At 43.6% G+C, this 26,702-nt stretch overlaps 1 long non-coding RNA gene across 2 annotated transcripts in view; it reads right to left on the reverse strand.

Annotated features, from left to right (window-relative positions):
- The window catches only part of LOC124092057 (uncharacterized), a 317,813-nt gene that overhangs the window by 88,342 nt on the left and 202,769 nt on the right, over positions 1-26,702 (reverse strand). For both annotated transcript variants that reach the window (XR_009226700.1, XR_009226699.1), the window contains one exon: positions 24,403-24,456. This is a non-coding gene — a long non-coding RNA (uncharacterized LOC124092057). The remainder of the gene's footprint in view (positions 1-24,402; positions 24,457-26,702) is intronic.

The following is a 26,702-nucleotide window of genomic DNA, read 5'->3' on the forward strand; positions in this document are numbered from 1 at the left end:
AATACCCATGAGAACTCAGTATTCGCAATGCCTTCTGGGGAACTGAGGCAGCATGAAGACCCCCTTCCAATCCAGATTCTTGTCACCAAGTCACAAAGATGTCAGGCATGTCACTCAGAGTTTACTGAAGGGATAAGAAAGGGAAAGAGACACTCTCAAGGGAGACGGAGTGCTCTCAGAGAGGACGGGGACAGGGTGCCCCCTCCTGCACTCTGTGTGTGTGTGTGTGTGTGTGTGTGTGTGTGTGTGAGATCTACCATGTTCAGCACTTCATTATGGTCACCTCGGAGCTAAAGCACTTTATTCCTGGGATCCCAAAGGGGAGGGGCTGGGAGGTAGCTCGGGTCTGATTTAATCAGGCAACTTCCCAAGGATCCCTCTTGGAGCCCAGTTGTTCTTCCATCTGACTTGAAAGACTTGAGTTTCTGGAGACGGATGAGGATGGTGCTCTGAGCCAGAACGGCGTGGGTGGGAATTCCAAGGCCCGCTTTGTAGCTGGGCTGGGAGTGGGGCTCTAACATCCTGTGAAGCAAGACCAGAGGGCACGCCGCGAAGCCACACCAGGAAACCCGAGCCCAAGTGGGGAGGGAGGGGTGGGGACGGGCAGAGAGGGGGACAGAGAGGTGGACTGCTGCGTCCCAGATGAAACAGGGCACGTCTCCATTCCTGGGCGTGGTACTGGCTCCAGAGTGTGCAGCCTAGAAAACGATAGTTCAGTGTGCTCGGATCCAATGATGAGTCCGTTTGAAGTTCCTACCATAGAAGAAGAGAAAGAAAGAAACTAATTTTCTTTTAAGGCAAAAAAAATCAAATTGTCACTTGGCTCAAAATTTTCTCCATATTGTCTTGTTGAAGTTTATATCAAATTTTTCTTAAAATAACATTTTTCGACTGCTTTGGCTACTAAAGAAAACGTGAGTTTGCTTTTTCCTTATCATGTCAAAGCATAAACAAGAGGACGTGTCGCCCTGGTCAGAGCCCACAAGGAAATGGTTCTCGACTTTTGGATAAGGACGTGAACGAAATAATGGTCAACCACTCTGGAAAGCACTATGGAGATTCCTCAGAAAACTTGGAACACAACCACCATGTGACCCAGCTATCCCACGCCTCTGTATATACCCAAGGGACTTAGAGTCAGCATACTATAGTGACAGCAGCCACATCAATGTGTGTAGTAGCACAATTCACAATAGCTAAGCTATGGAAGCAAAGTAGGTGCCCTTCAACAGATGAGTGGATTATGAAAATGTGGTATATATACACAATGGAGTATTATTCAGCCATAAAGAAGAGTGAAATTATGTCATTGGCTGGTAAAATGGATGGAACTGGAGACTATTACGCTAAGTGAAATAATTCGGTCCCCCAAAATAACAAAGGTCAAATGTTCTCTCTGATATGTGGATGTCAACACACAATAAGGGTCGTGGAGGGAAGGACAGAAGTCCAATAGATTAGACAAAGGAGAATGAAGGGGAGGGATGGGAACAGGAAAGACAGTGGAATGAATCGTGTTCACATATGAAGACACAGCCAGTGAAACTCCACCTCGTGTACTTAATAAACTACCAAATGGACCCTACCCAAGCGGCCACCCACCAAGGATCAGGTAAACACATGGGGTCGAAGTCCTGGTCTACCAGAAGCTGGAAACCCATGCAGTGGTCCATCAGGGGGAGACCGATGTAAGGAATTGTGAGCGACAAGCAAAGAGTATCTACAAGATCTGTAAGAACTCAACATGGCATCCCAACGCCCACGAAGAGTGTCCTCGAGGGACAGGGAGACAGGCAGTGGACGCTAAAGGATGCGGGGTCTTTTACTCCTGATCATTTTTCTTTTTCTTGGGCAATTACTGCTTTTTAAGTGGGCAGAGGTTCACGTTCTACACATCTTTGGGTGGACTGTGTTAATTTCAGCTAAGCCATCTCCATTTCTCTTGGTTTTCTCTCTGTATATTAACAGCACAGACCGGAAGGAGCAGTTTGAAGTCCGTACCTTGCTTGGAGAGTGTCCGTGAAGTACTTGAAGTGGAGTAATGACAGGTGGGGACAACCTCCTGCCTTCTACCCGGCCCTTCGCACTGACTTGTGAGCTCGGTCTACATCGTGTGCCACAAATATGCCCAAGAAAACCTTAACGCTTGCTCACAACTTGGAAGGGCCCCGTGGGATGGGAGAAGGAAGCTTCGCTGTAACTAATAGAAACTGACCCACGGTCTGAATTCTGCTTCGGTGTGGATGGATACCCACGCAGCAAGAGGACGGACGTGGACAGAGGGACCGGACTTCACACCTGCTATGGATTGCTGCATTCCTGGGCTTGATGAGCAGTATCCAGCACCTGTTCTGCTGCACACAAGGGCTTGTGGTCAATGCCCTGGCGGACTTCTGCCTTTCCGCCTGGCAGCCGCGGCTGCTTAGAAGTAGCCAGTCTTCCCAGAACCATTTGAGGTCAGTCCCTTTGGTCTCTTAACACTGCAGACCCAGGACCACTGGCTTTGGGAATGAAGAACACAGGATGAGTGGAGGGAGACTCGGGAATGGATCAGACGTAGCAGATCAGAGTAGCAGGGAGCTACTCTTCATGGATTAAGAACATCTCCGGAGGAGGCTAAGAAGGTGAGAAACAGTAGCTTTCGTTAGCACCAGAAATGAGAAGTCAGTACCCATTAGAAATCAGTACCCATGAGAAGTCAGCACCCATGAGAAGTCAGTACCCATGAGAAGATAGTACTCATGAGAAGAAAGCACCCATGAGAAGTCAGTACTCATGAGAAGTCAGTACCTATGAGAACTCAGTATTCACAGTACCCATGAGAAGAAAGCACCCATGAGAAATCAGTACTCATGAGAAGTCAGTACCCATGACAACTCGGTATTCATAAGAAACAGTACCCATGAGAAGACAGTACTCATGAAAGTCAGTACCTTTAGAAGACAGTACCCATGAGAAGTCAGTACTCATGAGAAGTCAGTACCGATTAGAAGATAGTACCCATGAGAAATTAGTACTCATGAGAAGTCAGTACCCATGAGAACTCAGTATTCACAAGAAGACAGTACCCATGAGTCATGAGAAATCAGTACTCATGAGAAGCCAGTACCCATGACAACTCGGTATTCATAAGAAACAGTACCCATGAGAAGACAGTACTCATGAAAGTCAGTACCTTTAGAAGACAGTACCCATGAGAAGTCAGTATTCATGAGAAATTAGTACCCATGAGAACTCAGTATTCACAAGAAGACAGTACCCATGAGAAGTCAGTACTCAGAGAAGTTAGTACTCATTAGAAGACAGTACCCATGAGAAGTCAGTACCCATGAGAACTCGTATTCACAAGAAGACGTACCCATGAGAAGTCAGTACTCATTAGAAGACAGTACCTAAGAGAAGTTCGCACCCATGAGAACTCAGTATTCATGAGAAGTCAGTACCCATGAGAACTCAGTATTCACAAGAAGACAGTACCTGTGAGAAGTCAGTACTCAGAGAAGTCAGTACTCATTAGAAGACAGTACCCATGAGAAGTCAGCACCCATGAGAATTCAGTATTCATAAGAAGTCAATACCCATGAGAACTCAGTATTCACAAGAAGACAGTACCCATGAGAAGTCAGTACTCAGAGAAGTTAGTACTCATTAGAAGACAGTACCCATGAGAAGTCAGTACCCATGAGAACTCGTATTCACAAGAAGACGTACCCATGAGAAGTCAGTACTCATTAGAAGACAGTACCTAAGAGAAGTTCGCACCCATGAGAACTCAGTATTCATGAGAAGTCAGTACCCATGAGAACTCAGTATTCACAAGAAGACAGTACCTGTGAGAAGTCAGTACTCAGAGAAGTCAGTACTCATTAGAAGACAGTACCCATGAGAAGTCAGCACCCATGAGAATTCAGTATTCATAAGAAGTCAATACCCATGAGAACTCAGTATTCACAAGAAGACAGTACCCATGATAAGTCAGTACTCAGATAAATCAGTACTCATTAGAAGACAGTACTCATGAGAAGTGAGCACCCATGAGAACTCAGTATTCATGAGAAGTCAGTACCCATGAGAACTCATTATTCACAAGAAGACAGTACCCATGAGAAGTCAGCACTGATGAGAACTCAGTATTCATGAGAAGTCAGCACCCATGAGAACTCAGTACCCATGAGAAGTCAGTACCCATGAGAACTCAGTACCCATGAGAAGTCAGTACCCATGAGAAGTCCGTACCCTCTTTCTTCCCAGACCCATCCGAATGGGCCCATCACTGTTGTTTCAGTAGCTCTTGGCTGTTCAACAGATTCCACGGGGATGCTGCACAAAGCCCTTTCAGTTACTATGACAGCTACTCCAGAGACTTGCTCGCTGCTTCACAAGGGCCTTCTGAAACTTCCATTCCCTTACGGGGTTGCGTGACTCAGGGTGGGAACCTCAGGCGCGCGCTGGCCAGGCGGTGGGAAATCTACTTGGAAGCAGATGGGCTTCTTAAAAAGACTGACTTTAAATAGAACCAGGAACATGCCAACATGTCATTTCAGTTGGCCATAGGAATAGCACCACTCTAACACTTTCCCTCCGCCCCATCTGGCCTCGAGCCTCATCTTTTTGGGGGGAGCTCTTTGGGTTCTGCCTGGGAAAGTTTCAAGGGCATGTTTTCCCATTCTGTAAATTGAGGCCCACGGACCACGGGGTGGCAAGCAAGAGGAGGATTTAGTTCTGCTCCTCAGAGGTGGTTTTTTAAAAAAATCACTCTTAGAGAAATGTTCCTCTAGGAAGAAGTTGGGATGCTGGAATTGACTGAGGGGGCGAAGTCCATTATTCATGCCTCTGGCTCTCAAGCTGAACCTCAAACCAATGAGGCATCCCATTAAGGTGAATACTCCTTCCCTGCCGTGATGTGCTAGCTCACTCTAGCCCTGAAAGCATCACCCCAATGGACTATGGACCAAAACCTCCAAAACTGTAAGCCAAACCAAAACTGTCCTTCTTACAAGTTGGTTATCCTAGGTAATTTGTCACAGTATCAGAAAACTGACCGACTCACTCACTAGGTACATCTTTGGAGGGATTTACCCTGAGAAAGCCCTGCGTGGGGATTCATGTTACACGCTCAAGGGAAAGTGGTCTGTCCTCTCTGGACCTCAGTATGACAGCCTTCCTCTCAACCCTCAAGGGCTCTGTGGAAGCTGCTAAAATATGCAGTCAGGGGTTCTAGAAATACGTTTTCTTTCGAAACTTGCACAAATGTGGTTATAACATCAACATCAGGTTTCGGCAGAGAAAAATACCACCGATAATTTTTCAAACTTAGCACATTACTTCATTAAAAAAAAATTTCCCATCTTGTCTTTTACCATATGGAGGAATAATTTTAAGAGGTGGTTCAATTATAGTACACCATGGAGTACAAATTAATCTTTTTTTTTTTTTTTGTAAAGAATCGTGTTATTTTTATTTTGGCCTCTTTCAGAAGTGGAAATTCTATTCAAATAAATTTATGAGACCCACCAAATCCAATGATAGTCTTTTTTTTTTTTTTTTTTTTGGTAGTGGGGATTGAACCCAGGGGGACCTTACCTCTGAGCTACATCTCTAGCACTTTGCCTACTGGGAGAACAAGAGGCCCCAAACGCTTTCTCCAGCTGTGAGCTATGAGAGACACTTCCCATGGCTGCAGTGAGGACTTGAAGCTGGAACTGGGCATGTGTTGTCGGGTTACGTCAGTGGGCAGCCCGGTGCACCCAGGAGCTACAGGTTGGAGTCTGTGGTTTAAGCCTGCTTCATCGAGACAGTGATGGATCCCCAGTGACCTGGTTTGATCAAGCTCCTGAGTCAGGTCTGGTGTGATGAGAGCTATATTGTTGGAATTTACTTTTTGTTTCTGTAAATCCAGTCAATGATGTTCATTTTCCAATTCCACAGCCACTAACTTCACGTGCCTACTGAACACCTGAGATGTGGTTGGCTCAATCGAGATGTGCTCTAAGTGTAAAACACACACTGGATTGCAGACTTAGTCTGCATTATTATATTAATTACATTATATTGATTACACATTGACATCATGATATTTTAGATACACTGGGTATCTCAGTCTATTTGAGCTCTGCTATGGTTTGAACATAACCTCCAAAAACTCATGGGTTGGAAATTTAATTCCTCAATATGACAGTAGTGACAGGTGGGCCTTAGTGCAGTACTGTGTTTCCACAGGCCCAAATCAAAAAGGCCAAATATCCATGGGCCAAAACCTCTGAAACTATGAGCCAAAACAAAGATGTTTTCCTTTTAAGTTGATTATCTCTGGCATTTTGTCACAGTAACTGAAAGCTGTAACACAGGCAGAATCTCAGGAATAGATTGATGCCTTTCCAAGGGGATGGGTTATTTACCATGGGGGTTTGTTCCCCTTTTATTTATTCTGCTTATGCCCACTGGCCCTTCTGGTATTCCACCATGCCAAGAAGCAGCCTGAGGCACTTATAGGAGTCAAGGTGATGTAGCCACTCAGCCTTAAGACTTCCTAGCCTCAAGGCCTTAACTCTATTTGTGAGTCAGGAGCCCCAATGACCTGATGACTTTGTAAGGGCTTCCCCTTCTCTACCTTTACACTGGCTATTAAGTTCCAATACCTGGAATCGGGAGGGCACACACTAAAACCATAGCGTTGTGGCTGTAACATGTGCTACGATGATTGTTTCCATTGATTTCTCCTAGGAAATATATAACACATGAGTGGACTTTATCTGCAATCCTCAGTCTATTGGACAACACTGGTTTAATCCATTTTGAATTTATTTTGAAGGTAACATGGAGGGTTTGGGGGGATTAGCAAGGATGGTGGAATGTGACGGACATCATTATCCAAAGTCCTTGTATGAAGACATGAATTGATGTCAACATACTTTATCTACAACCAGAGATATGAAAAACTGTGCTGTGTATGTGTAATAAGGATTGTAATGCATTCTGCTGTCATTACTTTTTAAAAAATCAGTAAAAAACTTAGGTTATAACATATTTGTAAAACTCAAGTTGGTTGACACCAAGTTTGACCTTCAGGCTTTGAAAAAGGTGCTTAAATAAGTCAGAGGTAATGTGAATGACGTGAACACCCTAAGTCCAAGGTCGAGTTAATACGGCACGTGGCCACCTCCAAACTTCTTTATCCCATGCACTTTACTGGTGAGGTTTTAGCCAGGACAGAGACGTTATTACCTTTCAAACGTATACAATTACTTTGTGTACTTCTTATTCCCAGAATATTACAGCCAGCAGCTTAGAAGTCAGCTGAAATTCTTTTTTTTTTCAAATTTATTCAAAATTTGCTTTATGAAGTTTTTATGGGTGGATAATATTTATACACAGTCATGGGATAGTTTGCGATAAATTCATGTATGCACATAGCATATTTTTTTCTGCTTCAATTCTTTTTTAACATTTATTAATTTTTGATCAATTTTTATTATTAAAATCAGAGTCCTCTTCCAAAGGGGACTCTGACCAGTGACTCTCTCAGTGGTTTCTGAGTCTTCAGTCCTGGGCTGGGGCTGCCTGATTGGTCCCTCTGTTCTGTAGCACCAGCTTCTTGGACTGGTTCCTCCACCTCTCCAGGCTGTAGACAGCCACCGTGGAACTATCCAGCTTCTGCTTGTGTAAGCCCATCTAATATATTCTTTATGATCATATATGACATATATTCCAAGTCGGGCTCACTTGCAGAAGCAAAAGACTAGTTAAGAAAAATGAAGGCATATGACTTCCAAATATCACAAAAGACATTTTGGTTTTCCTCTTGCATTCTCCTGGGTAACTCACTTGGGAGGACGTAGCGGCCATGTTGGGAGGAGGCTCAAACAGCCCCGTAAGAGACTCATGTCATGAAGAACGGCAACCTCAGGCCAGCGTCTACATTAGTGAGTTATCTTGCCAGAGCCCCAGATCCTCCAGCACCACAGAGCCTTCAGAGGCTAAAACCCCAGTGGACAACACGATTTCCACTGCCTCAAAGACTTGGGCCTCAGTGGCCCAGCTAGGTCATCTGCAAACTCCGGCCTCATGGAGACTGTGAGTAGACATGTTGACTGCTTTAACTTGCTGTTAGGAGAATATTTTGGATATTAACAGATAACTATATTACTGTCAGTTTTATCAAATAAGAATCATTCTATAACATTTTTTTTTATTTAAAACAAACAAAAAATATAACCCTCACCCCTCTGTCTCTTACCCGACACTATTTTTTCTTGAGAGCTTCCCCACTGATACCTTTGATCTCTGTTGATGTGGTTGCATGTAAGACATTTGAGTGTGCTCTCCTGTATTTTTTTTAAGACTCAAGGGTGAACAGAAGCAACATTTTAAAAAGACCATGTAAGTTCTTGAGAGCCTGTATGATACCTCTTTGTAATTCTTCATAGTACTTGAACCACTGACAAATCATTTCAGGCTACAAAGATCTATTAGAGATAAATTAGCCCAATTTCCCTTTCAAATGCTTGGAAGCCCAATCTATTAACAATCTCTTCCAGGATTCACCCAATCTACACTTAAACATGTGTTCTCTCATTAGCCTGACTCATTTGTGGACTTTCCTAAATTTAAGGACAAAGTCACTTATGCTTGGGTCCTTGGGTCATGCTGAAATATGCAGATACATTACAGGGGTCCTTGAGCCACAGAGATGGTTTATTCATGCTGTGAAATTTTATAGAGAAGGAATGGGAAATTATTAGGGCTTTACTACTCAGTGAAGTTATTAGGTATTTTAAGACCCAATGTATCAGAAGATAATTGCTTGCATTCCATTAACACTGATGCCTGCAACTTGTACGCCTGAGCCTTCCACCTTCTTTATAGAGACATATATGATAAGGAGAACCCAGGTGGTGCTGTCCAGTTCTCAGCCCTCTACTTCTCTCCTGCTGTTGAGGTCTATCTGCAGGTCCAGGTGGGCTGGTCCCGGTGGTTACCCTAGACCTCAGGCTGGAGGATTTGGGGAGACCGGCTTCAAGGCTGAGGTCCCCCTCAAGTGGCTTTGTTCCCCTGATCAACCTGTTCTATCAGTCACCATCTTACCTTCTTACCGATGGCCACATTTTTCACATTTTGGAGTCCACAGTCAGTGTCTTATTGATCTTTATAACTCAAAAATCTCAAAATATAAACTCAAAATCTCGCAGAGTGCATAGTACGTTAGCATCTATTAAATGTGTATTGAAGTACACTGAATTAATATTTAAGAGTCACTATGAATACCTTTGATAGTTATCTGATACTATTAAGAAATTTGTTCCCCCAATTATCAATAAGAAAGAGCGTCCTCTAATTTTTAAATACTAATCTATGCATAATCTATGCATAAATTTCAATCTATTAAAGAATCATTTACCTGGAGATTTCTTTGCATTTTAAGAAAATAAAAGACTTAGTCAGCCTCCAACCCAAGATATCCTGTGGATGCCTTCAATTGCAGAAAATACTGAACTCCAAATATGCCATTTTTGGAGTTTTTACCCTAGACATGACATCTTTAAGCATATGCTATGCACTGTGGGCATAACTTGTAATTTGAGGTGAGACAGAAAAGCCAGGCCAAATTTCTTTTCCTTCTCTATGATTTCAGGGGTAGATTTGTTCTTACCAAAGGTCTTAGGAACCTCAGCATATTTTTTTTAAATTTTTTCTCTATAAGGTTGAGACCTTTTATCTCTTTACTTAAAGGATAAAGTAATAGCTTCCGCTTGGTATATTGAAATGGCCATCATCAGTACTCTTATGTTTCGGGTAAGTCAAATAAAGGTTGCTTGAAGATAAATACTGGGATATCACAACCACCAATTTGATAACTGAGAAGGCTATTAAATAACTAACAGGCAGGTAGCATATACTACACGGATACACTTGATAAAGGAATGAGTCACCTCCAATGATGTACAGAGGGGAACAGCACACAAAATTTTATCATGCTATTCAAGATGCATACATTTTATGTTATGAATTACTTTTATCTGGAATTGTCCATTTAATATTTTTGGACTTCCATTGATGGTGGCTAATTGAAACTGTGGAAAGCCAAAGTGCAGGTAAGGGTGGACTAATGCAATGACCTGAGAAGCTTGTTTGATTTCTCTCCTCTTTGAAAGCCTTTCGGGTAGTTTATTTGCATAGATGTTTGAGTGCACTTTAATGCTTATGCAAATGATTATCAGACTTATTAATCTTGGATTTATCATAAATGTGAAAGACTTACAAAGAGAAAATTTAACTAGAACTGGTTATCCAAAACCCCAACCAAAATTAAAACGAAAGGCTTTTTAAAAGTGAGTTTTATCGATAGAATACTCTCACTCAACTCCCGCACTGTAAGACCCATAAAAATGGGCCATAACAGATATCAAGGATTGGGGGGGGGGAATAGTTACCAGCCTACACCATGAGAGTGAACTCTGCAGGAAGGTGGTTATGAATTGGAATTCAGTCCATCAGAACTTAAGTGTACGTAGTCATTAATTAAACTACATGTTTATCAACTTGGGTTCATTCAGAGACTTGGAGTAGCCAGCTATGAAAATGGGGTGAAGACAAATGTTATGTGTCAAGAAATAGAACTAGACTGAGCCACCCAAACCAGCACACACCGAGCTGACAACTCATGTAGCTGATGGTGTCCACGTCTGCAGGGGTCAGATCCGCATGCACCTGTGAGCTCCGGAATGACCGGTGTAGCTAATTTCAGGGCCATTTCACAGATGAGGAGGACGTGGAATGTAAGTGATGTTGAACAGCAGACCCAGAGACAAACAGCCTGTTAAGGGATGCGGGTGGGTCTTGAAGCCTGATTCTGTTCGACTAAATGGGGTGTGAGCTCCTGACGGTCCGTAAAGTTAAGAAAGAGTTCTAGGGGGCTGGGGGTGCAGTTCAGGGGTACAGTGCTTGCTCAGCATGCAGGAGGCCCTGGGTCCAATCCTAGTGCCAAAAAAAAAAAAAAAGAAAAAAAAACATGAAAAAATGGGGGAAAAGTAGTAGCTCCTGCTTGTAAGCATAATTTTATTATTTTCACAGCTTGATGAATGGCCGTTAGTCATTCTCTTCAAGACCAGTGACGGATTCTAACAGAATAAAGTCGGACAGAAGATCAAATTATAGTGCTAAGTACGGCAATATTTTATATCAACATGCCACCTCCTCCCTCTTGGTAAGTGGGCTTGCTAATTACGTATTGTAACACTCTACCCTCCTAACACACGGGCTTATAATCAGTGCTTAGCTGAGACTCAAAGGAAACAGGATTTACGTTAATTTTATGTCAGTTTTGTATGAATCATATAGACCCCAGCTGCGATCAAAATGAGATACAAATTATCATATTAAATTTAGGGATGAGATGGCCAGTATTTAAATAAGTAAGTAAGTAAGTAAGTAAATAAATAAATAATAAATAATAAAAATATAAATATGTATAAAAAAGGTATTCTTAAACCCATTCTGGGTCTTTTATTCTTCCATATAAATTTTAGGACTGCTTTTTTTCCCCCTAGTTCTGTGAAGAATATTATTGGTATTTTGAAGGGGATGGCATTGAATCTGTAGGTCATTTAGGTAGGATGGCCATCTTGATAATATTGATTCTGCCTATCCAAGAACACAGGAGGTGTTTCCATCTTCTAAATTCTTCAGTTTCTTTATTTACTGTTATCATCTTCATTGTAGAGGTGTCTTCCCCTCCTTGGTTAGATTATTCTCATGCATTTTTGTTTTTTTTGGTACCAGAGATGGAAACCAGACGCACTCAACCCCAGAGCCACCTCCCTAGTCCATTTGTATTTTGAGACGGGCTCTCCCTAAGTTGCTGAGGCGGGCTTTGAACTTGCGATCCTCCTGCCTTAGCCACTGGAGCCTCTGGGGTCACAGGCGTGCATCACTCAGGCCAGTGGGTGCTAGGTTGTGTTTCAAATTTTGAAGAAGCAAGTACACATCATTGCCCTCTTTGGTTTTCAACAGAAAACAATTGCACCTGTCAGCTCAGAATACACGGAACACTTCATGAGCCAGTTTGATCTCCACCAGTCACCTGCACACATCTCCCGATCTTAAGGAGGTTTGACTCTTCAGGGAGCTCAAAGGCACAGAGGAACTTCCCTGAGGGCATCTCCCCACCTTCTTTCAGCCAAGTACCTCATTTACTTATGCGGCTCTTTTATTGGCTACTCCCAACCACCTCCCAAGTTGGTTAAAAGCGGGTAGGTTCTGATTTCTCACTGCTCAGTGTGTTTTTCTCTGCATATCATCTCCCTTTATGTACCTCACATATTTAGCCCTCTGCCAGAGATGTAAAACGGTGACACGAATGTTAAGAATGTAACAATTCATGTAACACAAATGTTAAAATTGATGTTGTAAAAGGTATATTTGCTAAACCTGAGGCCAACATCATTCCAAATGGAGAAAAATTGAAAGCATACCCTCTAAAAACTGGAACAGGACAGGGATGTCCTTTTTCATCACTCTGGAAAGCAGGATGGAGATTCCTCAGGGAACTTGGAATGGAACCACCATGTGACCCAGCTATCCCACCCCTCAACAAATACCCAGAGGACTCGAAATGAGCACACTACAGGGACACAGCCACATCAATGTTTATAGCAGCTCAATTCACAAGAGCTAAACTGTGGAACCAACCCAGGTGCCTTTCAACAGATGGATAAAGAAAATGTGGTACATATACACAATGGAATATTACTCAGTCATAAAGAAGAACAAAATTATGGCTTTTGCTGGTAAATGGATGGAACTGGAGAATATCAAACTAAATGAAATAGCCAAAGGCCAAATGTTTTCTCTGATGTGTGGATGTTAATTCACAATAAGGGGGAGCTAGGGAATAACAGAAGTACTTTGGGTTAGAAAAAGGGGAAGGAAGGGAAGGGAGAGGGAATGGGAATAGGAAAGATAGTAGAATGAATTGGACTTTACTATGTGCGTATATGATTACACAAGCAAAGTAATTCTACATCACGTACAACCAGAAGTATGAGACCTTATACTCCATATATGTCAAAATACCTTCCATTGTCATGTACACCTAATTAGGACAAATAATAAAAAAAAATCTATTGAACATTCGATCTTGCCTGGGTACTACGTCAAGAGCTCAGAGCCAGGTGGGATTCCAAGATAAAATAGAAGATATCAAATTAAATTTCAGGAAAAACAACTACTTTAAAAATACAAGGACAATTCAAATATTATCTGGGATATGTCTTATGCGAAGACATACAAGCATTTGCTATAATTTGGGTCCTGAATATCCCCTAAGGTCTATGTATCAAAGGCTTGGTTCTCAGGATAGTTTTATTAGCAGGTAGAACTTGTGGGGCTTAGTGAGAGGACTTCAGTCACTGGGAGTGTGTTCTATTGGGTATTGTGGGACCTGGGTCCCCTCCTTTCTCTCCTCAGCTTCTTTGAAATGAGGTGAGTGGTTTAGTTCCACCATATGTCTCTGCCCTGAGGTGCCACCTCATCGCAGGCCCAAAGCAAAGAGAGGCAGCCAGTCATGGACTGAGAACTTCAAAACTGTGAGCGAAAATAAATCTTTGCTTTTTATGTTTATCTCAGGTATTGTGTTACAGTGCTGGAAAGCTGACTGGGATGTCACTGTAGACCTGAAATCTGAACTGGGATAAGTCCCTTCTTTTTGTTTGCCGTTTTGGAAGAAGAAGTAGACCCAGCGCCTGTTGGAATCCCAGTGTTGTAGTTGGCTTAATGTCGCTGTGACCTAAAGACTCGACAGGACGTTTGCCTCGGACAAGTATCGCCTTAGTGTGTGTGTGTGTGTGTGTGTCTAGAACACCCACAAAAATACAAAGAGACTCACGGGGAAGGTGTTGGCATGCAGATGTGGATCCAGTGGTTCAGTCTGGGCAAAGCCCAAGGCTCTGCATTTCTAATAAGAGCCCCCGGGGCTGCCAGTGCACACTCTGAGCAGCAAGACCCTGCCCTGGAGACGTTGTCTTACTGTGTCACATGGTCCTTCTGCACCAAAGAAGCCCGACAGCTGCAGATAGTGAAGTGCAGAGCTGCAACATCGACTCATGGGAAGCGACTGGGCCCTGGGTCCGTCGTTGAGGTCCTGGAAGTTCTGCTCTGGTCTGCTCCGGGATTGGGGTCCATCTGCACCGTCCTCACACACCAAGGAGGTCATGGCTGCGAAGGTCAGTGCCCCAATCTGGCCTGTTCTTTTAGTGATGCTCCATCTTCCCCAACGGCAGAGGCTCTGGGGTGACGGCGGAGCCCTGCGTCCTGCGTGAGGACCCGAGTATAAGGCAAGCGAACCCTTGGCTAGGATCCGCTCACTCTGCACCTTCCGTGGCCTGTGGGTGTCGGGCATGGACGGGTGCACGTCCCTTAGCCATCTCTGGATGTGAAAGATGCCCTATGGGGGAAACCAAGGGGTCCACTGGGGGTCATATCACTGTCACAAGGCCTGGGATACAGGAAGGCTTCTCTGAGGAGGGGACGTTTGCTATGGAATGACCCGGGCCACTGAAACCTGAGGAGCAGGTGTGGCTCATCATCTAAGCAGGTGACTCCTTCCACTGAGGGTCCACCTGAGCTGCAGGTAGGTCCCGTGACTTTCCTGGGGGGCACAGCCATTACCGGAATCCTCATTTCCTGGCTGAAAACCCAGCGCCCCTTCACTCTCCTCCAGGGGTTGATGGTAGTGTCCAAAGTCAGAGCTGCGGGTCTCTGGATGGAGTCTGCCCTGAATCAAAGTTTCCCGGGAGGTACTTTCCTACCCACCCACAGCATCTAGTAAGTGCCACATGTGTTTACGTCCTCATTACGGAGAATTAATCATGAAGACATTTGCTACCACCAAAGACCCTATTTCCAGAGCTTCTTTTCTCTCTTAAAGGTAAGTCATTTCACACCTCGGGCTGCACCGGCCGGCATCTTTCCTATGTCCTCAAAGTGAGAGGCTTACATGTCCAAGGGACAAATACACAAACTGCGCCCTAGACGGCCCGAGGTAAGGTTTTTTTTCATAATACACTTTTCAATTCACCAATGTGATCTCAGGCATGTAGAAGAGTATGACATCCGATAGGACAAAGTGTCTAAGTCTCCAAGTGTACTGCAGGAGGGACCGGGCGGCTGTGAGAAAGTGGGAGAAAAAAGTGACAGCCCTTGGTTGACATATTCCTGACTTCCTGGGGACCTTGGTCATGGTGAGTTTGCAGGTTGCACAATTTGGGTATAACAGAGAACAAGAACATGCCAAATCAAAGACATATTCATGCACAGGGAGATAAAAGGATAAGAATGAAATCTATGCCTTGTCAAGAATTTTATATGTGAACCTCCATATATAAATTCCACAAAATATAAATACCGCAAATATCTGAATATCCATCCATCCATCCATCTAAATATCTAGGTAGCTATCTATGCTCTCATCCATCTATCCTTTCAACCGATCTATTCTATCACCTATATCTATCATCTATCTACCTATCTTCTATCTATCATCTCTGTCTATCTACCTATCATCTAACTATCTCAAAACAAATCACTTCTGTTTTAAGCACATACAGCTGGGTTCTCCTGACCTAAAACGAACAATCCCCATGGCTTATTGGGGGAAATCCCATGTAGTTGTCTGGTTCCATCGCCTGACACCCAGAGGATTTACAAAATCAGTCCTTGTGGGTTCCTCTCCTGGGCTCGGTTGAGGTGGGAGTGTTTACTACTGGGTTACATCACTTTATGGGGGAAAGGAACATTCAAATGCACTTGGTCCACTCTCTGGTTGAAAAAGCAAAGGAAGACATCACAGAAGACTCTGGAGCAGAGACGCTTGTTGTGACCAAATACGCTAAGGGCACGCCAACATAAATAAAGCAAAATTGAGTGTTATGAATCGTGACTGAATGAGTCTCAGTCAATATGCATTTCATGGTGTTTATACTGATTCCTCTTCTCTAACTCACCCTCCATTGACCCAACCACAAGATTTTTCCGTTTGTTTAAAACCAAGTGAATCCCAGGAGGCTCTTGCCACAGGGCGCAGGAATGTTCCTTACCCAGCGGTTAATCTCTCCCAGAAATGCCCTCCCGGGGTCTCTTATCATGGTTTCTGCAACGACTCTGGGCCATATGCTTGCAAGCAGCCGGGCAGGTTGGCCGGCAGGGGCTGGCAGAGAGTGGGTGCACATCAGAGGGGCTGCTCGCTCCTGGGCGAGGCCCCACCACTAAGCCGACTTGTCACACAGAGTCTTTAGGAACACATCCCAGTTGGATATTTGCTCATACATGGAATTTTAACCCTGTTGCCCAATTCGTGCACACGGAGAGAACAAAGGAGAACCGGAACTTTCCCTCCCAGTCTTTATCTTGGGGTGTGGGAGGGTGCAGAGGGGGAAATTGTGGGCTTCTTGTGTTTAACTGTTTATTCCACAAATATTTATATATATATATACCACATTTTCTTTATCCGTTATCTATTGAAGGGCACCTAGGTTGGTTTCATAGTTCAGCTATTGTGAACTGAGCTGCTATAAACATTGATGTAGCTGTGTCGCTGTAGAGTGCTGATTTTAAGTCCTTTGGGTATAAACGGAGGAGTGGGATAGCCGGGCCAGATGGTGGTTCCATTCCAAATTTTCTGAGGAATCTGCATCCTGCTTTCCAGAGTGGTTGCACCAATTTTCAGTCCCACCAGCAACGTATGAGTGTGCCTTTTCCCCCACATCCTTGCCAATATTTATCGTTGCTTGTATTCTTGATAATCACCACCTGACTGGAGTGAGATGAAATCTCAGTGTAGTTTTAATTTGCGTTTCTGTAATCGGAAGAGATGTTAAAACATTCTTCACACATTTGTTGATTGATTGTATTTCTTCTTTTCTGAAGTGTCTGTTCAGTTCCTTACCCCTTTTATTGATTGGCTTATTTATTTATTTTTTTGATGTTAAGTTTTTTTGAGTTCATTTTATATCCTAAAGATTAGTGCTCCATCTGAGGTGCAGGCGGCAAAGATTTTCTCCCATGCCGCAGGCTCTCTCTTGATGTTCCTGATTATTCTCTTTGCCGTGAAGAAGCTTTATAGCTTGATGCTATCCCATTTATGGATTCTTGATTTGACTTCTTGTGCTTTAGGGGTCTCGTGGAGGCAGTCAGTTCATATAAATACTACTTTATATACGCTGTGTGTGCACACATAAAATCAAATCACCTGATTCTTGGTCAAGGCATTGATGATTCAAACATTAAAATCTATATTTTTCAACCCAGGTTATAGTTCAGAAGTGTACGTGGAATTAAGTAAAGTCTCACTCATATCGTGAGCATCTTGAGACTAGGGTCTCTCGTGAGTGAGCACCGGATGCGTCTTGGATGGGCACCCAGGTAGGGAAGTCAGATCGTCACAGCCCATCATAGGCCACGAGGGTCTGAGAACGGATGGAAACTATCAAATGCAGGACGCCATTCATCAGCCTCTTATCTGAATTCACTAGTGACCACTCGAGGAACCTTGTCTTTCTTTCTTTTTCTTTTTTTTAAAAAAGGTAACATTGTCACTGAAATATAACGATACTGAAATCTGCAACTGTGAATTCCACAGTGAATCAATGTTGCAAACTCAGGAGTGAATTCCATAAAGTGAACACAAGCAGGTCAGGACATGGAGGATGACCAACACTTTAGAACTGTCCCATGGAGGAACAGGGAGGGACAGACATTGACCCACCCTCCCCAGGAAGGTCAGCTCAGGGGAGCTGCCTCCTCGGCCTGTGCTGGCCACGTCGGCCTGGGTGGACGGAGCTGCAGTGCACTCAGCTTCTGCAGGGCCACGGAGTGACCCGACTGGGAACAGCCCCGGGCCTGTTGTGGGACACAGGAGTCGGCCACAGGTCCCCCCTCAGAGCTCCCCGTGCTCCCTGGGAACTCCAGGGTCCAGCTTTGTAGGTGTTATACCCCTGTGAGTGTCCTGGATACTGCTTCAGACATATTGAGGCAGGAAAAAACCCCTCGATTAGAAATAATAAATTCCAGGTCAGATAAAGATACATTTATCTGAAAGCCCACGTGGGTTCACTGGGCAGATGAGGAACCCCGGGCCCCAGGGAACCAAAGAAACAGGAGTCAGGTTTTCAGTCAAGGGGAAAACTGAGGGGCACGCACATCTGCTTGAACCCAACCCTGGGTCCTCCATGTCCCAGCCTTCAAGTAATGAGAACCTGCTGGGGTCTGTCTTCGCCACCGAATAGTGACGACAAATGGTACCTGATTCATCCTAACAGAGAGACGTGACGTGTATGCATGATAATGCCTTCCACGTTGCCAGTTTTGGCTCCCTTTAACTCTGAAAGGGTCCCTAAAATCCTAAAGATAAAGAAACGTGAGCGACTGAACCTGGGCCCGGCGTGGCATCTGCTCTTAGAAGGTTCGGGGCTCATTCATTATTTCACAACAGCACGTGACCCAATTTTCCATATTGTTAAAGACTCTGCACTTTGAGGACTGTAGGCACTGGGTGTAAACAACCCGAAGCAGTTAGAGAAGCGTTAGAATATCAGTCATCTTTATCTGATATTCTTAATTTTGGAAAGCAGATTAACGGGGCCGTAGAGTGAGCACACATTTCATCTGCTGTTTGTTTGAGTCTGGGCCAGCCTGGCCCTGCCCAGGGTGATACAAGGCTGTGGCTCCCACAGACCTAGACGTTCATTTGGGACAATCCCAGGCTGAGGAGCCTTCCTTCTCCAAACTGAGGGCTCCTAAATCCTGTTATGTCCCATTCTGGACAGGGGTATGGTTTTTAGTCTCACATCTCCATTCTACGGTAGCTACCAAGTCAGTTTTTATGGACAATCATGATCATCTTCCCTGATCGGGTTAAACTTCAGACCAGCTGTTCTTGTAGAGGAGTTCACCCATTCAGCTATTTTAGCCTCAGGACGCTTATTCTGCCAAATATTTGTTGATTTTTGGACTCACAGACAACAGGGACCTCAGACGTTCAATAACCAATAGCACAGGGTACCCCGAGATCAGATGGGAGCGGCTTGCACGGGAACAGCTTGCGTTATACACAACATGTACACCCGTCCTGGGGTGTCCAGGGAGGACTATCCTGGGACTGCACATGTCCAGGACTGTGCACCTCATCTCAGATCTCACAATGGGCAATTAAGTGCAAATGAGTAACTAACTCAAGACTTGAACACATAAGTGTGGTGTGTCGCTGCTTCCCGCTTCCAAATTTGGCTGGGCTGGATTGAAATGTGTTAACGTGTTCAATATATTCATGTCTAAAAATAGGAGTGAGAGAAATGGACGCATCATCCACAAGACACTTTACTTGGGGACCAATGCAGACTTGCACGCTTCGTACCCCGATCGTTTCTAAACAGCTGGCCCGGATTAGACACCATCAAAGGCATTTATTAATAACAAACTCATTGTCAAACTTGATGGATTAGCTGGGCTTTGTTTGTGTTTTCATTTTTCCAATCATTTCTGCGGTTGGGGGAGAACGGACAGATGCCTAAATACTGCTGCGGGTTCAGCGATGATAGTCCTACATTAAATCAAGGCTTTTCCATATGTCCAGGGCATAAAGCTACCATAGGCTACGCAGATGGATCTCTTCTGTTCTAGATACACAGGAAAAGCTTTGACTTCCGAAATCCCCTTCTGCTTGTCAGAAAGGAGCTTGAGGCAGGGGCTGGTGCAAGGGCGTTTCCATAACTCCACCCTGACTCCACCTCCAGCCCAACCTCGGGCTCCTGCCCAGTATAGATCTGAACACTCCACAGCAAAGGGTGCTCTGCGCTCTGCAGACAGCCTGCAAGGTCCATTTTCTTTCAAGTGTGTGATCCTTACTTTCCCAAATAAGTCTCTGCTTGTGCCTAGTTCCCCTCTTGGGGAATGCCTTGGACCCTCCTCCAGTGACAACAATGTGACCAAGTCTAAGTAAGTTTACCAATAATTGGGAACAACTCCAGTGTCTTTTAGCAGGGTTGGCTGAACCAACTACAGGAAGCCACACTATTAATAATGTGCATCTGCACAAATGTCTGGTCTTTATATAGGGATACGGAAAGAGGGTAGCGCCTGTTTCTGTTTGCAAGAAACTAGTGAAATTAGTTATGTGTAGTGGAGGACATGAGGCTGATGGAGCACAGAGGAGACAGGAGGTGGAGCGAAGTACTCATAAAGTTTTCTTATTTTTAATTCATTGTGTTTTCTTTTCTGTCTGGGCTTGTATTGTGATTTAAGTAATTGTCCCCTGAAAGCTGACTTGTTGAAGACTTGGTTGCCAGGCTGTGGTACCACTTGAAATGTTTGGGGCTTGGTGGAAGGAGGCTAGGTCATTGGGGGCGGGGCCTGGTGGAAGGAGGCTAGGTCATTGGGGGCGGGGCCTGGTGGAAGGAGACAAGGTCAATGGGGGCATGTCCTTGAAGATAATATTAGAACCTTGGCCCCTTTCTCTCTGTTTCCTGGCCACTATGAAGTCACAGCTTTGCTCCACCACCCACATCCCACCATGATGTTCTGCCTCTCCACAGCTCCAAAGTCATGGGACAAGCAACCATGGTCACAGACAAACAGGGAAATATCTCAAACGTATCTGTTGCTTTCCTCCCTTTCCTGTCTCACATTTCTGTGTAGCCGTCACTTCACCTATCACCACACAAAGCTCACCAGAAAAAAGCAAATAAATAAAAACACAAAACAAAACCCCCCAAACTGCCTTTTCATTACTTTAAGCTCAATTTATTAATGTATTTTTATTTTTCAATAGCTTCCTAGAAAATATTTGCAAAATCCTTATATTTTTTCTTCATCTTTTCTACTAATTGGTGCTGTTAGTATTGCAATGTGTCAGAAATATATATGTATATGTGTGTGTGTGTGTTTGTGTGTATACACAAACATACATCACCTGATAGTGTATTTTTTACTTTTATTTCAAAAATGCAAGTAAAGTCTTTTTTTAATGTAAGCATGCTTTATTAGTGCATTTATTTAAATACAGATGATAGGGAGCAAACATCGCTTTGTCATTCCAAACTGAAATTACTGTTTGCCACTTAGTATAAACAATATGCATATTTATTTAGTCTAATAAGAGAAATCACTAGGGTGAAATCAAGAGATAATATGAATCAAATTCCAGCATATTCAATTTTGCATGCTTGAAAAATAAAAACCTGCTCAGAATACTGACTAGAATAGGAAACCATTCATAAAACTAATGGGCGCATTTTAATGGAAACAGGAAGTGATAAATTTCTTTAATGCATTTAGATATTCTAATTATCAGGTCTTTCTTTCCTTTTTTTAAAAAATAGTAATCTTTAATTGAAATTTATTTTTGAGAATTATTTAATTCTACTTTCATTTTTAAACTTGTTTTAATTAGGTATATATGACAGCAGAAGGCATTTTGATGCATTGTACACAATTGTAGCACAACTTTGTATTTTTACGGTAGTATATGATGTAGTGCCACACCATACGTGCAGTCACACATGTACCTAGGGTGATGATGTCCATCTCATTCCACCATCTTTCCTACCCCTATGTCCCCTCCCTACCCCTCCCTCTCCTGTGCCCCATCAAAATTCTTTCATTTTTCCCAGGTCCCCCCCATTATGAATCAGCATCCACTTATCAGGGAGAACATTCAGACTTTGTTTTTGGGGGGGATTGGCTTACTTCACTTAGCATGATATTCTCCAACTCCATCCATTTACCAAAATGCAAGTAATATCTTAATTTTACTAGAGTACATCCTTCCTCATGTTTTTCAATATAAATAGTTTCCCCATTAATTTAATAAGTGATAAACAATTCAGGAACAAATAATTAATTTAAAAAATATTGGTAGAGGTTATTCTTTTACTCTTGGCTTCACATAGTTTTAAAGACTATTTTATTTCACTGTGTAACCATGTCTGCAATTTACTTCTTTTTCTTTAAGAGACAGGGTCTTGCTATATAGGTCAGGCTGGCCTCCGACTACTGACTGGAGCAAGCTTCCTGCCTCAGCCTCCCCAGTAGCTGAGAGGATACAAGCCACCCCGGCACCTGGCTTATGAGTTTTTGAAATTTAATTTTGCATTTACCTTTGTAACATAATGAATGAATCTTTGGATGACAACAATTGTATGTCTTTATGGTATACATTGTGATATTCTGATGCATACATGTATTGTAGAAAGATTTGATCTGATTATTGACATGTCCAAAACCCTCATGGTCATGACTTGAGACAGATCTGTGGGTCAAACTGGCAGACCTGATAACGTGATGAAAACGTGTTTTGTACTGTGAATTCCACGGAACACGCAGAGGTGTCCAGCTGTTAAGTGGGGCTGGTGACCCCAGCAAGTCATTTCACTGTAGCTATGGACACTCGTGGTACATAGTAACGGCCTCTTTTACTTATTATTATTATTATTATTATTATTATTAGGTACTGGGGATTCTTATTATCACCATTAGTTACCAAGGATGGAACCCAGGGGTGCTCTACCACAGAGCTATAGCCTTAGCCCATCTTACTTTTTATTTTGAGACAAAGCCTCACTAAATTACTGAGGCTGGCCTTGAATCTGCAGTCCTCCTGCCTTGGCCTCCCAAGTGTCTGGGAATCCAGGTGTGTGTGCCACCACATCTGGCTTGACATTCTACTTTTTAAATAGTCCTCTTTAGGAAATGTCTTCAACATCACTTAGAAGACAATCAATTTTATGCTTTGAAAAACTTTGTATGTTCCTTGACGCTGAATGTTTAAAAATCTTATTAAAAGAAAGGTGACATGTTTAAAAAAAAAAAAAACCTAGTCATCTAGCTCCACTACAAACGACTACTTGCTATTAATTAATAGTGTGCTAATAATAACTAATCATGATTAATTGCTATGATTAATGTCCCTGCGATAATGAATGGCATAGCCAGGGCACGTTGCTGGATGTGTCTACAATTACTTTATGATTTACAAGTGCTGTGAGCAGGACTTCCCATCACCATTACTTAAAAGTAAGTAGGACTTTCCAGCAATGATTTCTGAAGTCGCTGATGGGTCTAAGTCTTAAAAGTCAAATAAACTCCATTTCTGGAAAACACAAGAGTCTGTGTTAATTACAAAATGTGGACAATGGTCAGTGGGAGGGAGATTTCAGATGTTGGGGCTGTCCTGGAAGATAGGATCTGTAGTCACCTGGATATTTGCCTATTCAGAGTCAGTCCTCACTGGGGCCAGTTTGGATCACCAGGGGAAGGATGTCTATATGTAAATGCAGTAGAATTGACCCTCTAGTGACAGATGGTGGTGACTTGTCCTTAAACCAGGAAGGGAAGACAAGGAAGAGATGGGACCCTGGAGACTCGGAGCTGGGGCCAGGAGTCTCGGGATGCAGACAGTGGCCTTTCAAACAGGCAGAGCGACGTCTTGCACCTACATACAGACCTTTGTCTGCATTCTGAGTTTACCACTAGTCAGGGTCCAGCCTACCTGGATATTTGTTTTGCTTTGACTCTTGTATTTCCTTATGAGACCGATACACTACATTATGAGTCCGTGAGATTATTTCAGGACTCGTTCTACAATATTTTAATCATCATGATTTGCGAAAAGGAAAATGAACCATGTGAGCAACACAGCACATTTAGCCCCATGAGACCCCTGGCTTAAATGGGCTCCTAATTCCAAGCAGAAGCATTACCAATAAGCGAGAAGAGTGGAGGCAGCTGCTAGACCTTCCCACTTCTGACGCCAGCGTGCCCACATTATTGGTCTTGGTGCAAACTTGAGCCCCCTCTTTCTGGACCAGCATACAGACAACACAGGCTTGTGCAGGCATTGTGAACCCCCAGATGTCTTCCCTTCTTGGCCCTTACGCCCCGCGACCCTAGGAGCACGCATCTCAGGCTGGCAGCTCAGTCAGCAGTCAGCCACGCCAGCTCCTGACCTCTCAAATTCATTCTACCCCAGACCTAACTCATCCCATCATGTCCACCCCCTTCACCAAAGATGCTGTCCCTCTCGTGATCATTTCTTTGGCCCACGCTAAGAAAGGAGGAGAGATTCAATCTTCTGATAACTGGTTCTTAATGGATTTGCAAGTCAGTAAACTCCAAATACAATTGGTTACTAAGTACTGTTAATTTGACCCTCCAAATGTACACATAGACTTTTTCTTTCCAATTTCTTCATTCAGTGTATCATCCCCCCCCCTCACTCCCAGGCACACAGGACTCTCAGTGTCTTCTCTGCTCCCCCAAGCAGACACCGGCCTCCCCCCTCTTTCACTAATCCATTCTCCACATTGCTAACAGGATAACCACTCCAGCAGGCAAACACGGCCAGGGCAGACCTACCCTCTGTGCAGTTCTGCTTTCCCGGTTTTACGGTCATCCACGGTCATCTTCCACCTGCGAATATCCCAAAGACAATTTCGGAAATCAACACCTCACAATTTTCACATTGCACACAAATCGGAGCAGCACAATGAATCCCATCTCGTCCCGCTCTGTCCTGCCAGGAGGTGACCTGTCCTTTGTCCAGGATAGCCATGATGCATGCACTACCTGCCCATTGGTCCCTTAGCAGGTGTCCTAGGTTATGAGCTTGACTGTCCAGGTATCTCAGTGCTATGCTCACTTTACCCTCATTCTACTGGAAATGGTCCCAAACATAAAGTAAAGAAGCCGATAACCGCATTACTGCACGTTGCTAAAACTGCTCTATTTCAGTATTATCGCTGTTAACCTCTAATTAATAAAATAACTCAAGCGTAGGGATGCAGGTGCAGAGGGAAAACCAGTGTTATAGGGCTCAGTGCTACTGGTACTTGCAGAGGTTAAGGCAAGACTGCAATAAATCACCGAGTCCATCTTAAAGCAGGAGAGGGCACCTTCTTTATTCACCAGCCAGCGGTGCAGTCCACCAGCTGGTGGGCCGAGGGACAGGCTACAAGTCTACACCCTTCCTCGCCCTTGCGTGGTCTGAGTACACCTTTTATAGTCCAAAACCATATTAAAGCATAAGGGCCTGTGGCCATGATTCAAAACCATGAACAAACGTCAAGAGATCTAAAATCATAAGCAGAAAAGGGAGTGAGCCAAAAGGTCGCTAGTTTTGTACAACTTTAGCCCAAGTCTCCAGCCTTCAACAGATTCCCGTGGGTTGTGAGGGATACACTCCCTAGCATGCTAACACCCATTTCCTTGCCTGAATTTTTATACTTAAAATCTTCATTTATACTTTAACTTTATTTAAGTATAAAAGACTTAAAGATAGCCTTATTTAAACAAGTCTTTTATATTTAAATAAGATTTAAACATAGACTTATATAGACTTATATTTAAATCTTTTATATTTAAATGCAATTTAAATGTAGATTTATATTTAGATCTTTTATATATAGGCTTATATTTCCAAACATAGACATATTTACGTCTTTTATATTTAAAATCATCTCTTATAATAAGCTCTCTAAGATTATGTGCGCACACACCTGCCTTCTCTTTACCTTAAAGATGCCTGCACTAAGTAATTATCATTTTGCATTTTATCTGTTTTCATATGGACGATATTATATGGGCTCTACTGTATGAGAAAAAGAAGTTCCATTTTGTTTTTTTGTTTTACTTTATAATTTTTGAGTGTCAAGCATAATGCCTACAATTTTCTCAGGAGTCCCAAAGGGGATATTGAAGAGGATGTTACCTTGAACTAACAGAAGAACTGCAGAACCAAAAAGATAGTTTGTCTTTCTGGTATTACAAGTATCTTTAATCAGTGAAAATGTCTGGGTTGATTAAAGCTAGGGCCTTCCAACCACATTTTTTTTTCCTTTTATTTCAGATAAAAACATAAAGCAAAATAAACAACTTAGTAAATGAGTCACTGTGGTAAAGTAACCAATCCTGATGTTTGGGTCAGATTTTTGTGTTGCTGTGACCAAAAGATCTGACAAGAAAATCTTAGAGGAAGAAAACTTTATTTTGACTCGTGGTTTTAGGGGTTCAGTCCATGGTCGGCTGACTCCATGGCTCTGGCCCAAGGGGAGCAGAACAAAATGGCGGCAGGGCCTGGAGGAGGAGAGCAGCTCAGGACAGGGCACCAGGGGGCAGAGAGAGCTCTGCTCACCAGGGACAGGACAGAGACCCCAAAGGCACAGCCCAGGGACCCCCTCCTCCAGCCACACCCCACCTGCTGCAGTCACCACCCAGTGAGTCCATCCAAGTGGATTAATCCACTATTAGTCTACACCTCTCGAAACCCAGTCATTTCACCTCTGAATGTTCCTGCATGGTCTCCCACATGAGCATTTAGAGGAGGAGAAGTTGATCTGGGGCTCCTGGTGTCCGAGGTTCAGTCCCTGGTGGCCGACTCCATGGCTCTGGCCCAAGGGGAGCAGAACAAAATGGCGGCAGGGCCTGGAGGAGGAGAGCAGCTCAGGACAGGGCACCAGGGAGCAGAGAGAGCTCTGCTCACCAGGGACAGGAGAGAGACCCCAAAGGCACAGCCCAGTACCCCCTCCTCCAGCCACACCCCACCTTCCTATACTTGCCAACATGTTAGTCTCTATCAGTGGATTACGCACTGATTGGGTTAAGGCTGTCGTAACTCAATCATTTCAGCTCTAAACATTCCTGCATTTTCTCACACGTGA

Source organism: Marmota monax, unplaced genomic scaffold (assembly GCF_021218885.2).
Source record: "Marmota monax isolate L192 unplaced genomic scaffold, Marmota_monax_Labrador192_F-V1.1 WCK01_AAM20220418_F8-fsc00168, whole genome shotgun sequence".
Taxonomy (NCBI): Eukaryota; Metazoa; Chordata; class Mammalia; order Rodentia; family Sciuridae; genus Marmota; species Marmota monax.